Source organism: Leptosomus discolor, chromosome Z (genome assembly GCF_034619465.1).
Source record: "Leptosomus discolor isolate bLepDis1 chromosome Z, bLepDis1.hap2, whole genome shotgun sequence".
In the NCBI taxonomy this organism is placed as follows: Eukaryota; Metazoa; Chordata; class Aves; order Leptosomiformes; family Leptosomidae; genus Leptosomus; species Leptosomus discolor.
The window spans coordinates 61,266,626-61,284,969 of NC_141419.1; positions in this window are offsets into that span (position 1 = coordinate 61,266,626).

An 18,344-nucleotide genomic window follows, 5' to 3' on the forward strand; every position below is an offset into this window, starting at 1 on the left:
GGGAGACTGTTCAGGCCACCCTATTTCACATCAGATTAATAGTATCAGGTTCTCAAACTCCCTAGACCAATTATATACGAAGATGTGCCAAAGACTGTTCAGGAAAATGGAGTACTGGACGGCTACTAAGGAGATGACTATGATTTCCTTCTAGACTCAATGAAAACAAAATACAGGGTGGGATTTGGAAGCTCCCATTAACTTGCTTCTCCCCACACCTAGAGATCTGAATACCCTGGGGTCCTAGTATCAGGAACATGAGATAGTTTCAAGGCAGAAGCCTCACTTGGGCTACATGTAGCTTAACATGAGCAGTTTGGCTATAGCTAGCACATAGATTAGGGGACCAGAAAAGTCTTAGAAAGCAGCAGAGATGTTTCAAGACCTTCTTCATCCTGAAGGGTTTTACACAGTCTCTCATGTGCCTCAGAAGGATACTGCCTGAATGAAAAATATTTTAGGGAGGAAGTGAATGCCTGCCTGCCTTTGCCTCTTGTCTGCCTGAAACTGGGGAATAGAATCATGTTTCTTACTAATTAGGTCACTCAGTCATGAGTGGATAGATCTGGGATTCTTGCTTCTTAAATTGATACCTCATACTACTCACTGAATTTAAACCAGATGACAGAGAAGCCAACAAGTAGAGGTGCATGGCTATACCTGAAACAAGGAAGAACTGGTCAGAGATGTGAAAGTCAACAGGACCTTTGGCTACAGTGAGCATGAGATAGTAGAGTTCCAAAGAGGAGAGAACAAGACAAAAAGCAGGACCACAACCCTGGGCCTCAGGAGAGCAGACTTCAGCCTTTTCAGATATCTGCTTGGAAGAATCCATGAGATGCAGTCCTGGAAAGAAAAGTGGGTCCAGGAGAGCTTGTTGATATCTGAGGATAACTTCCTCCAAGCTATCAACAACTAGGAAATCAAGAAAAGGAGGCAAGAGGCATGCCTGGATGAGCAAAAAGCTCTTGAATGACCTCAGACAAAAAAAGGAACTGCACAAGAGGTGGAAGCAGGGAGACATGTCCTGAGAGGAGTTGCAATAGATGGTGACAGGGTTAGGAAAGCTGCCTTGGCTTTTCTAGTCAGCTGGAGTTGGCAAGGGATGTGAAGGGCAACAAGAAAGGATTCTACACGTGCCTTAACAGCAAAAGGAAAAGTCAGGAAAATATGGGACTGCTGCTGAAAGCTGCAGGGGAATTGGTGATAAATGACATGGAAGAGGCCAAGGTACTCACTGCCTTCTTTGCCTAAGTAAAATTAGCCTTCAAAAATCCCAGGACCCAGAGATCACCAGGAAGACTCACCCTCATTGCAGTAGGACCAGGTTAGGGAGCACTTAAATTGGACATACACAAGCCCATGACAGATTGCATCCACAAATGCTGAGGGAGCTGTCTGATGTCATTGTGATGCCACTCTTGATTATCTTTGAACAGTTGTAACAACTGTGAGAGGTTACAGAAGACTGGAAGAGAGCAAAGGGCACTCCTATATTCAAGAAGGCCAAGGGAATACAAATTAGTAAGTCTCATCTCAGTTCCTGGGAAGGTAATGGAGAATATTCTTCTGGAAAGCATTTCCAAACACGTGAAAGAAAACAAGATGACTGGGATTAGTCAGCATGGATTTACAAAGGGGAAATCATGCTTATCCAACCTGATAGCTTTCTACAACGAGGTAACTAGCTTAATGGAAAAAGGGAGAGGATTGGATGTTGTTTACTTCAATTTTAGTGTACACCCCTCCACAGTGTCTCCCATAATATCATCATAGACAAGCTGACAAAGTATGGTTTAGACATGTGTGCAATGAGGTGGATAGAAAACTGGCTGAATGGTTACACCCAGAGGGTTGTAAGCAGTGGCACAAAGTCCAGTGGGCGCAAGTTGCTATTAGTGTATCCCAGCGGTCAATACTGAGGCCAATATTATTTAATATCTTCATTGATGTCCTGGATGATGGAGCAGAGTACACCCTCAGACAATTTGCACATGATACAAAACTGGGAGGAGTGGCTAACACACCACATGGGTGTGCTGCCATTCAGAGCATCCATGACAGGCTGGAAAGTTGGGCAGAGAGGAATTTTATGAAGTTCGACAAAAGGAAGAGCGAAGTCCTGGCAATTAAAAACCCCAGGCATTGGTTCAGCTGGGGGGCCACCTGGCTGGAAAGGATTTGCTGAGAAGGATCTTGGGGCCCTGGTGGACACCTAGCTAACCATAAGTCTGCAATGCACGCTTACAGCAAAAAGGTAAATAGTATCCTGAGTGGCATTAGCAAGAGCATTGCCAGCATATCAACAGATGTGATCCTTCCTCTCTGATCAGCACCAATGAGACCATATCTAGAGTACTGTGTTTAGTGCTAGCCTCCCAGTTTCAAATAAGATACTGACTTAATGGAGCAAATCCAGCTCAGGGCCACAAAGGTGATGAAAGGACTGGTGCATTCGTCATATGAAAAGAGGCTGAAACTGCTGGGAGAGTTTAGCCTGGAGAAAAGGCTCAGAGGGAACTTGTTGTTTTTAAGTAACTGGCGGGAAAGAATGAAGAAGATGGAGCCAAGCTTTTTTCAGTGGTGCCCAATGAGAAAACAAGAGATGATGAGCATAAATTAAAAACCAGTGAATTCCGTGTCAACACAAGGAAACCCTTTTTACTGTGAGGGTTGTCAAACAGTGGAAAATGTTGCCAAGAGGGATTAAGGGGTCTTCATCTTTGGAGACACTGAAAGTCTGATTGGCCTCAGTCCTGGATAACTTGCTGTAGGTGACCTTACTTGAGCAGAGAGATTAGACCAGGTAATCTCAAGAGAATTCTTCCAACCTAAATGATTCAGTGATTCTGCATTTCTACGAAATAAATCTTAGCAGTAATTCTGGGAGAGGAAACCACCACCTCATTATGCTATCCTAAATCAGATGGCTGTCCAAATTAACAAATCCTGTTGGTTGAATCAGCCCAGTCACCATGATCTGACTGGTACAAATTGTAGCATAAATTTAGAGAAAGAGAATGTAATGGAAACAGCCATTAATATTTATTTACTTTTATGGATACATTGTGTCTTTCACCTATATACTGAAATGCACACATGAAGCTTTGTTTCAGTTCTGACCGTATTCTGATGTGCTGGATTAACTTTTAATTTTTCAATTATCTTTCCCCACCCCGTCCCCTCAAGATAGTAGCTGCACAAATTTATCTTCTCCATGGCTGTAACCATAGTAACCCAAACAGTTCATTTTCTGTCTCAAATAATGTGCACAACTCTGACTGACTAACAATTCAGTGAGGACATTGACAAATGATCTCAGTATTCAGGCAGACATTTAAAATATGCAGATATTTGTCTGAATTCTAATCTGGCCAATGGATACTCAAATGATAAAACGTGCAATTTTCAAGTAAAATGAGAGAAAACTTTTCCCTGAGGACACTTCTCATTAAATGTTTCAAAACAGATATATTTTGAGTGATGAATGCATTCAATGAGATTCTCTCCTAGAGAACAGAGATATTTTGTTCATATGTTAGAACTTTTTGTTTTCTAGATGTCTTATTTTCTTTATTAGCTAGTCAGCAAGAGAAGAAAAAGCTCTCCTCCCAACTTGCTCACAGCTCCACCCCTACCCCAGCCCCCATTCCCCATAACTGAATATTCAAGAAAAGAAACAAAGCTTTTGAAAATCTCAACAGAACTTAATCATATTGGGGAAGGCAGCATGTGGTCCAGCAGCATCATCATTATTCTGATACAGAAGCAAGAGGTGTGGGCCTCTGCATGTTAAATGTGGGCCTTCCTGGTGAGAATTAGTGTGTGACTGCCCTAGAGGAACTGTGTGTCAGCTTGAAGCTGAGCACATTTTCACAATGAGTTTTGTTACACACTGAAGCAGATTTACTAGAGAAGTTGTGGAATGTCCATTGCTGGAAATACCGGACAAGGCTTTGAGCAGCCTAATGTAACTTTGAAGTTCTCTCTGTCTTGAGTGGGATTTGGTCCAAATGAACTCAAGCAAACCCTTTCAAACCTAAATTATTGTGCAGTTCCATGATTCAAAGTCCATTGCTTCAGTTCATGTAAATCATACGAGACAGTTCACAAATTAATAAGCTTCCAGTCTCTGTTCATACGTAGTGGATTCTTGTTATAGAGACATAGGTGAATGACCTCTTATTTCATAACTAATCCATCTCCAGAGTTGTCCAGGTCCCCAAGCTCAGTATTTACTTTTAAAATAGCATTGCACTTCAAAAACACATTGCCTCATTTATAATGTTTCCTCCTCTCCTGACAGCTCATTTGTTGGAGGGAATGCAGAGCACTGTCAATGTTTTACATATGCAGCTGCCCTTCAATATTGGTCTTGATTGCAGGTGCAAGGTTGAAAGTATCATTAACTCTGCAGTGAACTTCTCCACCAATGGCATCCAGCTGTCAGCTCCTCTTTCCTGGCTTCTCACCTGGTTTGCTCTCAGGGACTGTTACGTGGTATGAACTTTTCTTGCTTTATTTCTTTCCTGTTTTACCTCTTGCATAACAGCATTTCCCATGCAATTTAAACAGTGACTTCAGAAAGCTGGCAAACAAGATATTCATGAGGGCAAATGCTGCTTTTACACTGACTGTTAAAGGAAAGTGTACTAGGTACCCAGCAGATTTCCTTATGCTAAACAAATAGATAAACAACCCTCCCCCCCCCAAAAAAAAAAAAACCCAACAAAAACAACAAACAACAACAACAACAACAAAAAAACAAAACAAAAAAAAAACAACCAAATAAAAATACCTCCTGAAAATTAAGTTATTGTTTGCCCACAGGCCTCCAAGAAACAAGAGTGCTTAGTTTGTAATTCTAAAAGTGTAGTGACCTACCTGATTGCAAATTTAAAACCAACCAAAATTCCCAAAGAAGCAAACATACAAAACATCAAAAGTACAAATAGAATCTAAATCAACCATTTGCATGACTATTTACAGGAAGACCAATGAGGTCCATACATGCTAAGTATGTTCTTTGACTAGTGAAAGAGCGTATCAAGTCCACCCCAAAAAACCTGGTCTTGAATAGGTTAAGAAACAGTCCTAAATACTTAAACTAATAAGCCCTGAGCTCCAGAAGATATTCTCATCTCAGCATGATCAGGGTTAGAAAAAATGAACCTATCACAATCTTGGCTTTACTGTTTTGACAGTAATTCTTCAGCAATATTTTCCATCTCAATTTACCTTAGTCTGTGGTTCAAGTAAAAGTTCTTCTGTTTTGATTTTTTTCCCTTGCCAGAACTGAAAGCTCAGAGCAGCATTGAAAAAGGAAACGTACCCTGATTTGTACATAGAGAAAAAATAGATTTTAAAAATGAAACATAGTTGGCAATTTTGATGATGCTAAATGTTGCTAAGAAGGGTGTAGACACATTGACTCTGCTGCAAGAATTATGGACAGGAAGCCTTTTTGAGTGAGAGCTATTCAGACAAACATCACCAATTCTCTGAACACCAGGGGGTGGAATATATGTGTCACTCAACTCCTCACTCGCTGGGTTAGAAGTATGGCCCTGATACGGATGTTCCCTTGCCCTTGTCCTTGCCCTTCACCTTGCCTTAGTGGTTTCTGAAGACAGTTCTGCTTTGGGAATATGGGTATGTATGTGTGTGTTTTTCCTAAATGTATCTTCATTTATGTAGTTGTTGAACAATCTCTAGTCTTGCTACTCTTGTCCCCCTCTGTGTAAAAAGCAAAGGAAATAAATACACAGGTTTCGAAAATGCCAAGTATATCCACCACATCAAAAAAGTTCATTTAGGTAAACTAAACAAATAGGGAGATACACCCAGAGAAGCTACATCAAGCAGTGGTAGCTGATGCAGTGCTTTTTAGGGTGGTTGTGTAGAACAGGAAGAGAGTAAAAATTAAGTCAGATTCTAGGAAAGATTCCTGCATCATTTCACACTGAAGAGGTATTGTAAGCTCTCTTTTCCCTTTCTAACAGCTTTCTTTTCATTGCCATCCATCACTTTTTTTTTTTTCCTTCCCATTACTATGGAGGGGAGGAAACACTTCACTAACCAGAGGTCAGAAAGCCAAGAGGACACTCATTTAGTTCGAGAGTCCTGTGTGCCTCAGAGAAATATTTAACCTGATGGGAAAAATTAGAGTAAGTTATCAGTACAGAGGACCTGTTATAGGAAAGACACAAAGAAATTGTTTGTAGAGAGCATATTCTCTTTACTTTTACAAGGAGAAATACAGGTTTGGCTTGGAGGTCACGGATGCTTTTATAGAATCAGAAGAGAAAGTCTGCACATTTAAGGGGGAAAAAATATAAACTTTTTTTTTGTAAAAGTAAAGAAATCAAGGGTTGGAAAATGGATTGGCAGTGTGCAATACTGATGGAGAACACAATTTACTCACCTTTCTAACGGGCCGCTAGAACTGCCTGGCAGAGCTGAGTTGACCTCTGTCAGGAGGAATGGTGACAGGCTGCCCTGAGAAGGTAAAGGAGGTGTATAGGCTTCAGAGCCATCTCTTAGAGGATGATGTCTGTCGAAGGTTGGTTCTCTAAGCACCTAATGCCTCACCAGGAGAAAGTGTTACTTACACAGACAACACCTGGTCCGCCGGCAGGTTTGTTGAAGTATAATAAGCATATAAATTGCTGTATATTTCCCTCTCTTCTCACTGACACCTTACTTTCTGCATAGCAGATGCCAGCCCTCTGTCACAAATGTGTATTTAAGCCTTTTTGTGATCTGCGTCCTGAGGAGGAAGCTCATGTACTCTGAATGTGCCAGGCAGGGTCTAAGCATTTAGTACACAGCTATTCAGCTTGAGAAGTGGTAAAGCAAGAATCCCAGGGGACTTGAGAGAGAATGGGAGGAAAATATATTTACAGGACACAAAGGGGACATGGAAGGAAGGGGAGACTTGGGGCTATGTAGTAGTATGTATGTGTGTAGGTGGGTTGGGGGTGGGAATGCAAGCTGCTAGATTTTCCAATTTTGCATGTATTTATACCCAAAATACTTGGTAAGTAAAGTGTTAGGTGAAGGGAAAAGTGTATAAAAAAGGAGAATAAATGCATGAGTTAAGAATTTTCTACCTCTTCATCTAGATTTTTATATTTTTTTCACTGTGTAGTAATAGTGATGATATAGTGGAAAAAGTGATTTTTTTGTTTGCTGTCTTTGCATGACCTTGCTTTTTGCTTTTGTCTTTTCATATTTGTGGAAGTTATGAGAGAATGTATCCAACTGCAATAAGGCAGGAGAGGTTTAAAGGTTAGCAAAGCAGATGGAAGATTGCATTTGAAACTAATCATCTGGGAGGATGTAGACTACTTTAAGAAGTGGAAAATTGAGACTGATTGGAGACTCCTTCATCCCTCCACCTCCAAGCCTCCTGAGAAACAGAGGTTTATGGGATCAGAAATATCTTTCCCACTTCTTTGGTTTGGGAAGAGCAAAAGTCTGTGGTCATCATGGTGACAGGGAGCTTATTGGCCAGTAAGTGAGAATAATTTGGTGTTAGGGCTGTTACGCAAAAAATCCTGTGTCTTAGAAAAGGAATCTAGGGAGGCTGAATTGAGACTAATGGTTGGGAATGCCTAGCAAATGTAGCGAATAAAAGTATTGCAGTCTCAGAAAAGTATAAGCTGATGGCTTGCCAAAGTGAAGTGCTGAGTTTCAGATTGCTTTTCTACTTGTTAAACATACAAGTAGTTTAATTTCATGAATTCTCACAAAATTCTCTTCTTCAGACTGTTGTATCAGAAAGAAGGCAAACAAACCAGACAGCATTTTAAATGACACATGTATTACTTTTTGGCCTAGTTGATGCAGTGATGGTTCCAAACCCATCTTGGAAGGTGTTTCCTTCCAAGATACTTCCCCCAAGTGGTTGGATTGCAGTGAAATCTCAGTTCAATTTAGAGAAGTGAGATGCTCCAACAAAGTGTCAATAGCATTTTTTAGTGCTGTTATATACCTAATTTTGCAAGCTCTCATAAGTCAGGTCACATCAACTGCTGATTTCCACATGGTCTGTTTAGACACTATGCCAAGTCAGATGTTTGCTGCTCAATCAGGAAAAAGGACAGTTAAGGATATCAGTAACAATTACACGCTTAATTGGAAATTCAGCTGACCACTGTAGCCAAGTAGGTGTAGCCTCATCTTTTACTGTGCACTCAGATCTCAACATCTATTATAAATGGGTTTTTCAGAGAAAGTATCTTAAATCCATGTGCTTCTTCTGCAATGTATTTCTTGCTCTTGGTTGGTTTTGTGCTTAAAAGTAACAGAATCATAGATATCTCAAACATGGTCAGGCAACAAAGAGATATATCCCATATCCTCATGAAGTTCAAGAATCGCAAAGTCCTGCACCTGGGGAAGAAAAATCCCAGGCACATGAGGATATGTGTTGGGGGCTGGGAGGCTGGAAAGCTTTGCATAAACGACCCTGGGGGTCCTGCTGGACATCAAGTTAAACATGAGCCAGCAATGTGCCCTTGCCACAAGGAAGACTACCAGTATTCCGGGCTGCATTACACAAAGTATTGCCAGCAAGTTGAGGGATGTCAGCCTTGCCCTCACCTCAGCACTGGTGAGGCCACACCTGGAGTACTCAGTCCAGTTCTGGTCTCGTTAGTACCAGAGGAGCATGGACATACTGGAGAGAGTCCAGTAAGGGGCCACAAAGATGATGAAGGACTGGACCATCTCTCCTATGGGGAAAGGCTCAGAGAGCTGGGAAGGTTCAGCCTCGAGGAAGGAAGGCTCAGGAGGATCTTACTACAGTGTATACATACCTGAGGGGAAGGTTGCAAAGACACTGGAGCCAGGCTCCTTTCAGTGGTGCCCAGTGACAGGACCAGGGGCAATGGGCACAAACTGGAACATGGGAGGTTTCCTCTGAACATCAGGAAACACTTTTCACTGTGAGGATGACTGAGACCTGGCACAGGTTGCCCAGAGCAGTGGTGGAGTCGCCATCCTTGGAGATATTCAAAACCTAATCTGAATACAGTCCTGGGCAACCTGTTCTTAGTGAGCCTGCTTAAGCAGTGGGGCTGGACCAGTTGACCCCCAGAGCTCACTTCCAGCCTCAACCACTCTGTGATTCTGTGATATCATCTCATAAAGGAGGGCACAGAATACACACAGAATTAGCAAGTACAGGAGTTACACTAATACTAGTCTGGTTCAGGACATATCAGAGACATGGCAATATCCCTGAGTACGAAAAAAGTCTTGTGAGCTTATTGCTCCTTTACTGTTGCTGTTTCAAGAACTTGTTTAGGATATATTGGTATTTGTACTTTTCCAGTTTTATCTGATCTCTCTGTTAGAATTACCTATAGTTTTATGTCTTCAAATTTCAAAGAAATATAGCAAGCTAACTTATATGGCTACCTAATCTGTGGCAGTAAATTCATTCACTGATCATGTCAATGGAGAAGTATTTTGCATAGTGTTTGGTGAAAGGGAATTCTTTGGTTGTCTGTTTCTTCAGAACTACTTTTTATGAGGAATTTACTATAGCTCTATTTAAGTGCAAGCTCGTGAGAGCAAGTCAGGAGTTTCCTCTTAAAACAGGTTTTATTTTTGTTTGAATGTGAGCTCCAAGACTTCATCCTTTTCTTCAGTGGTAAAAGTTGCTTCATCACTTGAAGCTTTATCTCTGAAAAATCTCCTGTATTTGCTTTAGCAGTGGATATCACATATATTGCTTTTTCATTAGAGGTAGAGTATATTTTGTGCTTTTCAGCCAGATTTGAAAAAAAAAAAAAAAAAGAATATAGACATTCTTTTGGTGAAAACACTGAATACTTTTTACACAGCCTCTGGAAACAGTGTACAGAGAAGCAATTGGAGAGTATCTTCTTCCATTTTTAAATGGAGGTTTGTAATGTCTTGACTGGATGTAGCAAGAGGACTTCAGTCTGAGCAAGAGACTCGAGAGAAGAAGACATTTATGTGTCCCCTCCTAACTGTTACTGTTACAGTTTTTATCGATATGTTTTGCATTTAAGCTATGAATTTTTTATTAATATTCTTTTGTTTAAAGGTATAGCATATTACAATGGTACAAAAGAATCTGACAGGTTGAAGGTCAGGCTATTAGAGTACATATTGAATAGATGGAAGTTTGCAGATTAAATGTATAAGGCAAGGAAAGGTGATACCATGAAGGTCTGGGCTTGTTTTCCTAGCTCATTGTTAACATTGCTAATGCCGCTCTGCCCTGACCTTTCTTCCTTAGTGGCTGTGAACTTTTCAGAACTTCAGTGATGGTCTGCACCCATGACCTCCATTTCTACCCATTACAACTGATAGAATAAATAATTAAATAGAATTGTTTTGTTTTGAGGCACGTATCTGCAGTAATTATCTCTGAGGCTGGAAGCTGTAGGCATTACATTGCAGTGCTCAGGTGTATTCAATGAGTTGAGAGTAGTCAAAATATTGAGGATGTTATTCTGCAGCTGATGTCTCTGGAAAGCTCTTGCAGGTACTAAGTACCACTTAGGGATAATGCTAGTAGGGTATAGTAGGCTGCAATTCCTGGTGTCAGAAACAGAGTAACATTTGTTTTTTAAAGATGTACTTTGAGATGATGATGATAGTAATAATTATTAATAATAGAATAACATGATAATAATGCTGCTGCTGATAATAATAATATAACAAGAAGAAGAAGAAGTCATTATTATTGGTGTCTATCAAGGGAACTAATAACTGAAAACCTGAAAACTGACAACTAATGAGGAATGACTGAAGAAGGAAGGAAAGAATGAAGGAAGGACTATCTGTGTACAACCTTCAGATAACCAGGTATCTCAATCCATCTGGTCAGTCAACTGTTGTATTGGTGCATTGGGTTTGTTGTTTAGGAAAGCTGCATTAACTTCTACTTGACACATAAGGCTTTTGTAAGAAACACATGGGTATATGATCAGCCGGTGTGTGTCAGTATTGCTTCATATCGAGGTATACCTTCAAAAAGGTACTCCAACTTACATCAAGACACATGCTTTCAAATGTGGCTGGTAAATGTACATCTTATTACTAACTTCACAGTTAGGATGAGTTTAGGTATTTTGCAGAACTGGGCCCTGCATTACCTAAACTGTTCCCCTGTTCTTTATTCACTATGTATGAAATTTGTCCGAAGAAAGTAGCTAGCATCTTGGCAAGGGGTTAATGCTGAAGTTGTAGTAGACAAAATATTTCACTGATGAGAGGTCCTGTGAGACATTTTAGGCTTGCATGACTTTGTTTCTCTGCAAAATAGTCTTAAGTGTGGTGTTCCACTGCCAAATAAATGTGATACTGCTGGCTGGCACTGGTGCAGCTTTCTTTTCTTCATTCTTGAATTAATGTGATTATTTATTTCTCTGTTTTTAATGGAGACTTTGTCAGGATGTATTACTCTTTTAGAGAGCTTCTGAGACATTAGGGCATATTTTAAAATAACAGTATAATTTCACAACATTAGGTAGAAATGAGGAATATGGAAATTCAAAGTTACTTACTTTTTCTTTAACTCAGCAACCAGCCCTAACTTTTGTTGTTACATAGTGGTAGAAGTTATGACTTAGTGATCTCATGTACAACAAGCTTTAGCTATGAAATAAATCATATAAGTGCTTTTCTGTAATATTGTTTGCAGCTGAGGTCTTCACCCAATCTTGGGTTTAGATTTAACGGCTTAGCAAACTATAGTATAACTAAAATCTATCTACTTGATAGAGTATTCAGAAAGGTTTACCACTAATATATTGGTTAAAAAATATTGCAAGATCAAGTGAAGAAAAATAAGTATTATAATTGTTGTGCCTTGCCTCTACCAAAAAAATTCTGTGTGATTACAGACTTAGAAGTATAAACTAATAACATGTAAATTGGCTGACAGAATCAGTCAATTTTTCAATACATATGGTTGCCCAAAGACGTAGTCCTATATTTCTGATAGCAGTAAAAGCCTAGGTGAAAAAATACTTTTGTATAATCATATTCAAGGCTTCTTTAGAAAGCAATAATTATAACAGTATTGTAATAAATACTCTTCTGCTAATCAGAAAACACAACAACACTTACAAATTATTTTCCATAATGACCACTACAAGTGCAAATTAATTCAGGACAGTGTGCTGAATATAGTAAGTGTGTACAAAGGCAAGAAGTGTGCCCTGTCCACTCATGAAAATATCCAGTTTACTAACGTATATTAACAGTCTTTATGAGCAGCATGCAAGAGCAGACATGGACAACTAAGCAACTCACCTAATACACTAAATCTATACACCTCAAATTATTCTAAATCTGTAGTGGATCCTAGTTCACAGTATCGATCTTCCTGAAACCTATACTTTGACATTCCCACTAATACACATGAATTAAAGCACAAGCCAAATTATTAGCTTAATAAATCTTTGCTCTTCATCGGCTTTGGAAAAGACTATCATTAACTAGGTTAATTTTTCATGGTCAGACATTCAAAAAATCAAGAAATATTAAATCTAAGGTTAAGTGTGATGGTTTATTTCTAACATCCTTCATATGTTTGTGAAAATATTGCTAGATTTTATGCATTTTTTTAAACCTGTTTTTAAAAATGTATGATGTTCATGTTGGAGGAAATATTCATTAAAATATGGTGGGAAATATATAACTGAGTAAGGTGCAATATAAGTTCACTCAGGAAAAAAAAAGAATGCTAAAGTATCCTAATATATTTCTCTGTTAAGATTACCAATTACAAAGTAAATAAACATTGGCAATATACTATATATTTGAGAAAATTTGGCTCATGAAATCACTTGCTGCACTGCCACTTGAAAATAAATCAGTGTTAGTACAAAAAAAATGTGTCAGCTGCTGAGTGGATTAAGAATTTGATAATAACTAGACAGCTGTATGTGGTGTTGCTAGAAGAAATATCAACTGCATAGAAGGTTACCAGCAAAATTCTTCAAAGGCTGATAAACTAAATATTTTAATGCTTTTTTAAGAAAAAAATAAGTGAATGTTAATGAAAATTTCTAATGACAAGAAGTATTAGGCCTTAAAAGTCTAGATATCATATAGAAAGAACTGAACTATCTCAATGATAATAGAAAAATATGGGAGAAATCTTAGTTATAAAATGCAAGCTCACAAATTTAAGGGTTAGTAATAGTTCTCTAAGTTCAGGATCACTTGCTGGCAGTTGCAGAAGAGCAGCAGAAATCTCTATACTATATGAAAATGGAGTAACTGTAAGCCTCCAGAATGGTGCAAGAATAAAGAAGATATACTGGATGCATATTTACATCAGAAACTTCCAGAGGAAGAGAAAGACTAGTACCAAAGTAAAAATATGCATAAGACTTCATAAATTCAACTACAACAGGTTCAGAGAAGGACCAGCTGAGGATTAGAGAATATACTTTTCTATTTATGATACTAAAGGATTCTTCTAGGTTAGGTTATCAAAAAGAAACTTGAGAGAGAATATAATTATTAGTGTCAATAAAAATAGAGGGATCAACTCAGATATGTCTGTCATTTTTCTATTCCTATTATTGTCCCCTTTAGTAGAGTGAAATAAATTATCAGAACATGACATAAATATCCTATTATTTAAAAGACTAAGAAAGTTATCCTTTTATAAAGTAAAGATGCAAGAAATCATGTCATTCAACTCAAAGTCAGGAATTCTTAAGTCTCAAAATTTTTATTATTCAGATAAGCCTATTCAGTCCTCAGGCATAATGCAGCCTCCATATGCTTAGACAAATGGAACCAAAGACAAATGTGCGAAGTGCGCTGTGGCAGGAAAGGCACAGCTTGGACAATAGTAGCCTGCCCAAAGACAATTCCTTCATCAAGATGGGCTCGGCTTCTCTCTTCATATTCCCACTGCAGTTGCCTCTCAAACAGATGGAAGCTACTGTATTATAACACACAAATACCAAATAATAACAATGATTTGTCCCAGAAGAGGATTAAGCTTTTCATCAAAGCATAACTTCAACCTGAGGAAACACTAATTTTGTATGTACTGATCAGAATGGTAACAATTAACTGAAATGTAAACCAGCAAATGCACACCGCTGAACAAGCCTGAGTGAAGTTTATTTGTCAGTCTTGATTGATACAGCTGAATCTTGGGACAGTATTTTGGTTTAGCTTGTTCTGGAAATATGCCCACCTTCTCCTGAGCACAAATTATGTCATTCATGGAAAAATTAAATCTTGTGCTTACACACCTCTCACTGAAATCCACTCGTTTTCAACTGAAATTCCAAATCATGGGACCAGGTAGCATATAGGTTGGTACATATTCTGTTTTCTTAACCTGGAGCAACTCAGCTTAAAGGAGAGGCTGTTGTTCTAGATTATCAGACATTAGAAGAGAATGAGGCATAAGGAAAAAGTCCCAGGACAGAGAGCTAGTCATGGTAGCCTTCTATTTAGCCAGAGGATTTTTCTTGTTGCTCAGTACAAGGGTGCATGTTAACCTAGACGTATAAAGACTTGTTCTGATCTTCAAGCTATACATGTGTTTCAGTCAGTTATGAATTTGTGCTGTCGTAACACATCTGATAATCTGCCTTTCCAACAAAAAAGACATTCAAAGAAGAAAGGATCTGACTTTTTTAGATTGTCACCTCTCTTCTGTAGATAGAAGCTTCTGGTCTAGGGCTGGTGTTCTGGAAACCAATGCACTGAAATCTACTCTGTTTCAGTGAGATAATGCTACTCCCAATACCTTTTAAACAAGTTGGGGTTTATTTGGAGAAACTATTGGATGACTTCTTACTGTTAAAAATTGTTTAAAGTTCACTAGGAAACCAAAATAATCAAATATACTTGAATACTTGGCTTGGGAGATTTCTTACACTCAGACTTGAGTGGACTGAGAATTCGCATTTAAGAAGGCTTAGACTTAATAATTCACATTTTTTAGAAATCAAACTTTTTTTCCAAAATGTATTCTTTAGCAGTTTGCAAGCTAAGTTCTGAGTCAATTCTTTGACATTTGTGAAAAAACTTTCAGAAAGCTATAGTGTATCATATCAAACACATAAAACCTCTTAAGAAAGTTGATCTTATTTGGTTTAATAGACGAAGAAAGCCTGGCAAAGAGCAAGTCAAGAGACTTGCTTTAGCAGTTTTTGCTTAGTAACCTTCCTGGCTTTGTACTGTGATTTGTAAGGTGTTTCTAGTTATGTACGAAATTTCCACGTGAAATTGAAGAGATAAATGTCAATATCAGAAGTCTTAGACCAATTAGGCAGACTTACCTGAAAAGTCTTGTTTTATCACACATTTGATGTACTTTCAATTATGCTTCTCTCAAGATTAAAATAATATTAAGATGTCCCCTGAGAAGCCCCCAGTCTTTATTTTCTACATACGACTGAGCCATGGGATCTCAGAACATCTCTCCATATGTGTTTAATTTCATAATGGGTTATGCACTTCATTCCACTGTACTTCTTAAACACCTCTTTCTGTAAGTCTGTAGGCAAGACTTTATTGGAAAGAAATAGTCAGGTAACTTCGAAATATATTGGTCCCATACACAGATGGTTTGTGTTCCTCATGCCTCCACTTTCAGACTTTTTTAAAGAGATATATGGTGGGCCTTAAGTCTGTGAGTTCACCTCAATGAATGACTTTTTTTGACTTGCCAAATTGATTAAGAAAAGCACTGCTGTAATGCTAGTCTCAGTAGGCTGATGTTTTTCTACAGGGTTTAGAAAAATTGAAATTTTATTACAGACTGATGGCTTCAGCCTTCAACCTGTTCTGATCCTTGGGAAGAAGTTCCATCAGCAAGAGCTATCAGCACAAAATTAAAGCAGTGTTACCTTCAAGACTAAGGAGGTTATTTATTATTTTTGAATAAGGTAATTAAAATCAAAGTTATTTGCTGTTCTGCCTGTGTACTTCCAAATGTTGATCAACATAATGAATCAAGAAAGTATGATTCAACTTTCAGTCCTGACTGTTAAACTTTAAATGTTAAAGCTCCCCTCACAATGTATTGATGGCTTAAGCTGTCAGTACTCGGCTATTGGAAGGAGAGCATACAAATCTGCTTGCTAATCTGCAATGCAAATACATTGCAGTGACAGCTTGTGTTTCTATGCATTTATTTCAGTTAGGAAGCATTGCTTGGAACTGCAAGCCTTCTGATTTGTCTAATCTACGTAAATACTGTGAACATCCATTCTGTTCTCAAAAGTTGACCATAAGCAAGAAATCTAACATGTTCTATTAGGAGCTGAGAATATTTTTCTTCTTTACTATTAAGAGATTGATTTAACTAGACTTTTAAATTCCACTTTAGTTTATGAAATTTGATAACAGATCTTCTGGTATTCCTCAAGAGAATGTGTCTTAATTCAGTGAAGATTAAGCTGCTTCATGAGCCTGGAATCAGATGGGTCAAATTCAGTATAAAATAGTTTGACTCTTGGAGGATTAATAGAACACTATACAAAGCTGAGCAAAATATGAATAAACAAATCTAGCCACATAGCAAATTTCTCTGAAGAATTATAATAAGAAACTCTTCAGGCCACTAGGAGTGACAGACAATTACTGGTCAAAATACATCTTCCAACTTTACTCTAGAGATACTATTTTTCAATAGTTTTTGTAAACACTAATAATATTCTCATATATCATATGTTGTTGTTCTAAATCATTTGTTGATTTGAAAATGGACACCTCCACCCAGAAAAAAAGAATAAAAAAACAACATGCATGAGGAACAGGATGAGTAGCTGTGATTCCTTTTATAATTTTTTCCATGAGAAAAAAGAAACCACTTGTAAATGCCGTGTGTATTAGTTAAAAGATTGTATTATAAGATTACTGATATATTCTGTTAAAAATTCTTTCTCTTTGCCTGTAAGAACAAAAAAATCAGGTAGAAATTTTACGTGCTACATCTCTGGCTCAGATTTTTTTCTTTAGAAGGATATTTTTATGCTGTCCATTTAAAATTCTTTACTTCCTTGACGATTCTTCTTGTCTGTGAAAGAATGTCTAAGCTTTCAACAGAATGTTTCAGCAGATTGTGAATCCTTTTCTATCACCAGTGAATTTTGAGATTTTTTTCTTCACTTTTGGTGTGGCAAACAAGGAAAAGTTAGTAGATTTTAATTTGATTTTCCTTCTCAGTTTGGCAGACAAAACGAAAAATCAATTACATGTATGGTCCTAATTAGCACAAGGTCTAAGGCAGAAGAAAATGAAGTATGTGATATCTAAATGAAATCATCAGGGCAATGCAGACATCCAGGGCTTAGTACTTTTCATTTGAATTTCCTGAATTAGAAGACCCTACACACTTTTTCTAAGACAGCATACCTTACGTGGATGTTAATAAACAAGATAGTATTGACACAGAAATAGAAATTTGACTTACTTAAAAAAAAAAAAAAAAAAAAAAAAAAAAGAAAAATACCATTGCTTTAATAAGACCGGTTCAGAGTCAGGCTGAACTTGTGTTCCAGCCATTATTATTGATTTTTTGCTCTTATAACTAATCTAGTTTGCTACTCAATAAATAGAAATAATGACTCTGGCAGGGTCCCATCTTGCATCACAATAAACTTTACACAAGAATGCAGGCTTACATAAGTGAAGCTACAAAATATGAATTATTAACAATAATAGTAATAAAGATAATTCTGTTTTCCTTAGTTCTAATGTAATATCTATACCTAGAATTTAACTGGAAAAGGAAGACTCTCTGTCAGCTACTGTGGGATCAAATATGATAATATTGTAATTTAAAGTTTAAAGATTAAGTTTACTATTTACCTTTATTTACTCTTTTATCATAACTGCTATGTTTGCACTGGCATAAATATTCCTACCTCAGCTAATAATTAACTAGAAGACATCCTACGTGAAGCTATTCTTTAACAGGGTAAATAATCTAATGTCCACAGTGAGGGTATATGTTATCAACACAACTTTTTTCATCAAGTAATTTGAAGTATCCATCTTTGCAGTGTTTGCTGATCAGATATTTACCTAAATATTAGTTACCTAAGGATGAACTCTGACCTTTGTTTCCAAAATTAAACCTGCATATTATGAAAGATTTGTGTACCACGAGTATACACAAAAGATAATTAATTTCATTTTCATAAGTCTTGTTACATGGATTTAACTGAGTACTTTTTAATTTGAGTCTGGGGAGGTTTCATGCTTCATTTGTTTCCAGAAGCAGGGAAAAATAGTTACCCCTGAAAGTTGTATGAGTTATCACTGAGGAAGAAAAAAGAAGGTTGTGCAACATACATTCCTCTTTCTCTAAA